The following is a 7,148-nucleotide window of genomic DNA, read 5'->3' as shown; positions in this document are numbered from 1 at the left end:
TTCTCATCCAGTGGCACCTGAAAATAGCTGTGTATGGCGTTGAGCTTGGCAAAGTATCTTGAATCTGGTAAGACTTGACGCATAAGATCCGGGGCCGCCGTAAATGGATGCACTGGTCTCTTGACAACTCTGTTTAAGTGGCGATAGTCTGTCACCAGCCGGACCTTATCAGTCCCTGGCTTGCGAACAAAGTGGGCAGGCGACGTCCACTCAGTAGGCTCATCACATGGAACAATGACTGCCGCGGCGGAAAGCTCTGCCATGAGCTCGGCAGCAGGTTTTTGAAAATGGAATGGTATCTGCCTCGCGGTCGTCACTTGACGTGGTTTGATGGCTTTTGTGTCATCCAATTCGATTTTCATGTGAGGACCTTTGATGGTTCCAGCCGAATTTCCAAATGTTGAACACAGAACATCTTGATAATCTTTTTGATATCTTCTAGACTATCCTCCAAGCAATCCTGGAAATCTTCACGAACGGTAAAAATTCCCACATTTCCTCTTCCACATCGCTCCTCGTCCGCGTCAAAACAATTGATGGATAGGTCGTCGCCATTCTCAACATCAACTCCTGCAACAGTCCATATATATTGGCACTAGCATGTCCCGATTTGTCCATGACTGATGGTGGAATGATCCTATGATCGGATGAGAATAGTTGTGGTTAATGAGAACAAGGAACTTTATTAAAGGAGAACTGTTGAACCAAAGTATCTTTGCACGTGGCAGTCTAGACCAGTTATCCTCGTCCCAGATTTCAGCTGGGGGAAATACCCTCCGTAATAAGAGGTTGGGATATATATAGATTACAAACATTCTGTTCATTCCAAATGGGAACCCAACCGGCAAAAATCAAGTGCCAACAAATCGTCCAGCTAATCAAAGCACATCCATCAAGGTCAGGAGAAACCAATCCTGTTTTGGAGCTCGCTGAGAACAGACGCATTTAGTTGCTCTCGTTCTTATCTCCCAGGAATTTCGAACCAAGGTGTGACTTCCTCTGTTGTGCCCTTGGTTGTTGGCACGTGTAGTGTTCGTGGTGTTTGTGTGTGGGTGAATGAATGGGAATTGCCATTCATTCACTCAATTAGGTTTGGTTTTTCACGGCTCTTTGGTAAGACGTAATTACTTTAAAACCTAATAAGTTTATTGCTCATTTATGTTTATGTCTAGCTTTAGCATTTCTTTCTGATTTGTAGTGTAGTTTTTCTAGTTCCAAATCGTTATGTAGTTCTTCAGTTTGATTGTATTGGCCCTTTAGAGTTAGAATTCATTGTTCATTACTGTATTGATTTTATTTGTGTTCGACCAGTTAGTTGAGTTTATTTCTGTGTTTTCTTGTTGATGTCTTAGTTTACATATGTTCTTGATTCCTTGCTTTTCTCTGTCCCTTACTTCTTGTTTACTATCTCCATTTTGATTTGTATGTTAGTTTGATGTGAAGTATTTCATTCCTATTTTGCTCTGTTGTCGTATCTCAGGACAAGATTGCACAGCTTTATCTTGTTCTTCTCTTTTCTTGCCTGTGATTATTATCTCCGAGTTCATACTTGACGGCATTTATCTTGCCAGACGGGAAAAAGCGGTATTTGGTTGCACCCATGGGCCTCAATCAGAGCAGTGACGTGTTCAATGCCAAGACAGACAATGCCTTGTTTGGTCTTCCTTGGCTGATGAAAATTGTAGACGATTTGTTGGTTCAAGCACCCACGGAAGAAGAACTCTGGCGAAGATTGAGAGTGGTTTTGGACCAATGCAGAGGGGCTGGTATTAAGTTATCGCTACAAAAACTTCGTATTGGAAAGTCGGTTAAATTCGCAGGGTTCATCGTTTCAAGCGAAGGCATCAAGCCAGATCCGGCTAAGTTGGCGTCGTTGAGGGACTTTCCGACCCCGAAGTCGGTGTCTGACGTACGTTCGTTCCTAGGCCTGGCAAACCAGTTGGGGAACTTTCTACCCAACCTTGCACAAACTACAGTCAATATGCGAGAGCTTTTGAAGAAAAACCACGCCTTTTTGTGGATTCCTGGTCATGAAACCGAGTTTTGTCGTGCTCGCAATATCTTGTGCTCCTCTGAGGTGGTCAAACCATTTGACCCTAATCTCCGGACAGAATTGCTCACAGATGCGTCGAGACTCCACGGGTTGGGCTATGCCTTGATTCAAAAGGATTTGAGAGGATGCCCACGGCTCATTCAATGTGGCTCATGTGCTCTAACGCCAGAACAAAAAAAATATGCAACCGTGGAACTGGAATGCTCGGCCGTCTTTTGGGCAATTACAAAGTGCGACCATTATTTGCGCGGGATGCCTCGGTTCCATGTCATCACTGATCATCGCCCACTCGTCGGTGTTTTTGATAAGCCTCTTTCGGCTTTGTGCAATGATAGGTTGCAAAGAATGCGTGAGCGCCTTGCAATGTACTCACTTGATATGTACTCACTTCACCATGACGTACATTCAAATCCTATATAATACCTCAAATTACAAAATGGGTAACACATAGTTAATTGTAGGGACCTACCAACAGCGACACGGTAACAGGAGAGCAACTAGAGATCTCAACAATGTTGAAGGACAAGAATAGTAGAAACGAAATAAACAACGGAGACAGCAGACTCAACAAGCAATAGGTCTGGTTGCATTTAATGCGGGACACGGTGTACATGAGCAAATCTTAACTGGTTCATGTTAAAAAAGTTAATACAATTGCACACTATTGTCAAAGGAAAAATTGAACGTCAGCTATATATACAACTGCTAGTGGGAGTAATCAATACGCCATCATCCAGACAATTGTCCATTTTTATGTCAAATATATGAAACTATTGCTTGATTAGGAATTACATTTCCGTATGAGATAACTATCAAAAATGCTACTCAAATAGAACGACTAAAGCAAGTTAGATGTATGCAAGTTAAGAACTTCAAGCACACAGAGTTGACCAGAAGTCATCCTTCCTCTTGTTACGCAGAAAAGGGAGTGTGACACACTTAGTTAAGACCAGGAAAGATCTCAGTTTTATATGAGAACCATCTAAATAAGAAGCACTCCAGAAGAAGGTAAAACATTTAATACTAATGTTCGGTGAGTATTGTAAAAGGCGTAAATCTTAGGAAAATATTTCAAATATTTGGTCAGTATAAAATTATACGCTGGTAGGAGTGTCGTCCTTTTTCTTTAAGGAGACAGACTGGCAAAACGTTTGTTCCGTCCTTCGAGATCGTGAACTTATTGGTGAGTAAGAAAGAATCACCCATATGTCCCTCAATGAAGCAAACCTCACAATCACTGAGGCCTGTGTGGAAGCGTGCATTAGTCTTGGTCTAAATAAGATCAAGACGCGAGGGGACCTAATCAATATACCCCCACACCGTAAAAAGCTCTTTCGAAAAAGATGCCGATTAAAGTCGAGCCTTAAAGTGATTGCAGATCAAGGAGTCTATAAATGCTGAGGAACAAGACCGGAATTGGCGGCTCTGGCCCAACTTAAGTCCAATCCAAAAGTTTTTTATGCCTATGCTAACCTCAGGCGCAAGTTTATTCCCAGAGTTGGTCGCTCATCTTAGATGGTGTCATCCTAAATGACGAGTTGAGCATAACAAACACACTCAGCGAGCAATACAATCATATATATTTTCCACCCCCGTGCCGTACCGCTCATCGATCTGTTGTCCCAACCCTTGGATGATCCTCCCCTTAACATCACAGAGGAAAGTGTTCTCAGGGCTATAGGTTCCCTAAACCGATCCAGCTCAGCCGGACCTGAAGGTATGACCGCAGCCTTTCTCAAGGAATGTGCACCGGAATCAATTCGAACACTGACCACTCAAATCAAGAAGTCCGTCAACCTTGGTGTTTTCCCCGGCTCGCTAAAACGGGCCACATCACTCTAATCTTCAAGGGTGGGGATCCCTCCCTCCCAAAGAATTACCGTCTCATCTCATTGACATCAAGTCTGGCCAAAGTGTATGAAAAAGTGGTTAAAAGTTTCTAAAGGTCCAAAGTGGTCAAATCCCGAGTCATCAACACTAAATCTTGTCTAAAATGAGCACAACTACACAACTCATCAAGCACTTGGAACATATGCGAGCAGTTAAGACAAGCCATGATATAGTAGATATCATCTACCTGGACTTTGCAAAAGCCTTCGATAAGGTGGACCATGCCTTACTTTTGCAAAGGCTCCATAACCTCAACATCCCCAAGAGTCTCATAAGATGGATCAAATCGTTGCTTGTGAGTAGGAAACAGAGGGTCAAAGTGGGCCACATCTACAGTAACACAGTTAAGATCATTTCAGGCATTCCCCAGGGCACGATACTCGGGCCGTTTGTAGATCGTTGGTAGAAATGGCCAAGATTGCTGCCTTCTCCAAGAGGTCCTTAATAAGGTATACATATGGGTCGACGAGAGCAACATGAAACTAAATGGATCCAAATTCCAGATCATGTCATATGGCTCATCGGCTTTCCCTACACGTTACGTAGATAATGAGGGAGCTGAGATTGAAGTTTTCTCTTGGATCAAAGACCTTGGTATTACTCTTCAGGATGATGGAAAATTCAATATTCACCTCAGCGAGAGGGTAACTAAAGCTACTCAGAAGGCAGGCTGGGCCTTACGCACGTTCATAACCAGGGAGAGGTTAGCTATGGTTACCATCTACAAATCCATCGTACAACCCCATCTGGACGAGGCCTCATTGATTTAGAGCCCATATCTTGTTGGCGAACCAAACAAAATGGTGAGTATTCTCCGGCGCTTCACACGACAAATCATTGGAATGTCTAAACTCTCCTACTAGGATCGACTTCAGCATCTACGCCTGTACAGTGTGCAAAGGAGACACGAACGGTATGCCATATTACATACTTTTAAATGTATCCATGTGCTGTCCCATAGCATGGACATTAGTTTCGTCCAACGAGACAATGAACGTGTTACATCTATCCAAACTCATTGGAACTGCAACAAGAATGCGACTGATAAATCAATCATGCGCCACTCATTTCTTGAGAGAGGCCCAAGACTCGATTGGAGGTCGGCAGCTTCGAAAATTCATCATTTTCCAAGGCTTACGGCCAATTCTTTTGTGAAGTCATGTTAGATACAACATTCCCTTTTGTATTAATCTTAGCCACTAATTTTTGTTTGATAAATGATCATTCAATGAAAGAAGAGGCAACCTCTTGTGAAATCTACCTTAGGGGCAATTTGGAGTTTTTCATCAAGTTTACAGTACGTACATGGGGATCTTACCGACATTAGCTTGAAAATTACGTACTTGTCTGAACGTTTTTTTCCCTCTAGACCAGAGTGTGATGCAAAAAGAATTTTAACTGTGATTGATTCTGAAATAGTTACAAAAATGTCGTGTTGCAGTAACATTTTTGTACAAAATTAATGACTAGAACATCTGAAACTTCGACCTTGAAAATGACGATGTTCTATCAGTTTGAATTTCTCAAACGGACTTTCAGAGTCCGATTTCGGTACTTAAGCTGCGTCACTATCAATTTGGAGCCTTGCGTTACGTTACGGAATCATCACTGCCATCCTCAACACCATGATTTATCCAAAGAAGATGACGGACTTTTTCACCCTTACCTTACATGCGTCTCGTTTTTGATTAGATAGGAATGGATTGAACCATTGCAATTTAATTTCAATTCCTTTCCAAAGCAATGAGTTTACCTAGGCCCCAGATCCAAACCAACTTTCTAATATTTATATTGAAAGCTACCTAGTTTGAATCTGGTGGTGTTGTGATTGCAGATAAGGATGCCTGAAGAGTAACTTAAGCCTTAGAACTAACTCTAAAGAACAAGCATTTACAAAAATGTGATTAGTTTGGGTCTGGGATCCATGTAAACTCAATGTTTTTAGAACAGAATTGAAGGTTCAAAATTAGCTACAATGGTACTCTGACCTCATTGTTGCATTCTTTAAATACAGGGCACCAGGATTGAGTGCAAAGAGAATGAAACTATGTAAGACAAGTATTTAAATTAGTGAAACAGGCTAAGTTGTAATTTCTCTCAAATGTTTGTAAAATGTGACAAGCACCACCCACTATCTTTGTGAATTAACTTGAAAGAAATTTTACTCACTTCACAAACTTAGAATATTAAAAATCATTGACCATTGCTACAAGAGTAAACACATTTAAAGACCTTTGCCTTAGGAACAAGGTGAATAAAGCCTTTTTCATAAGTCCACAGGGGTTTATTGTATGGATGTTGTGTGTGTACACATGTATGAAACTGAACATGCCGTCTTTAGCTTTAAACCAAATAACTAGTCCATAATCAAGGAGTCTTCAAATTCTTCACAACGAGGTTTCGAGAAGGTCCCTGAGGGACGTGTTCCATGGTTTGATCTTTGGAAAAATCCGCTACTGCTCGGCAATTTACTTACAAGCGCGTTTCACTGAACAAGACCCAGTCAACACCTCTCAAAATCAATTCCAGATTGCTCTTAATGACGTAATGCGCTTCTTGTCGGGAAAAACAAGAAACAACCATATTAGAATTGAGCAACTTTTCTCCGTCAATGGCTTCCATTCACTGAACGCAAGTTGCAATTCAGAGCTGTTTGGTGGGAGTTTGGAAAATTCTCAATAATCAAACAAAAGGAATAGATAAGTCTTTTCTGCCTGTAGTTGATCTTCCCATAGCCACTCAAAGCACAATCAGACATGACCTTTGGGCTCCTGCCCGGGGCAACCATTTTATTATCAATGCTGTCAAACTGTGCAATGCTCTCCCTGTTGAATCTCAAACTGTCCAAAAAAATAGCTCTTTCAAGTCCGCCATCAACCAGTTGCTGCCCACTTATCCCCTGTGATATGTTACCTCAAACTGCATGTCCTAGTCACCAACTAATCCAGACCTGATTGGTGTCACATGTACCAAAGTTGAACTCGCAATGAAAAAAGTACCTGTACTTATAAATACATTCAAATCAAAATGAAATCAAGTTATTGACCCCTCAGTTCCTTTTAGTCTGTGGTTGGTATGGGCTGGTCTTGTTATATTGAAAGTAACAAGGGTGGGGTTTCATGAAAACTTTCAGGGTGTGCATCAAAACCATCCATCCAACGTAATGCCACGTTTTTGTAATCATTTTGTAAAATTTTGTAATTTT

This window comes from Tigriopus californicus, chromosome 3, assembly GCF_007210705.1.
Source record: "Tigriopus californicus strain San Diego chromosome 3, Tcal_SD_v2.1, whole genome shotgun sequence".
NCBI lineage: Eukaryota > Metazoa > Arthropoda > Copepoda > Harpacticoida > Harpacticidae > Tigriopus > Tigriopus californicus.
Note: the sequence above shows the minus strand (reverse complement) of the source record.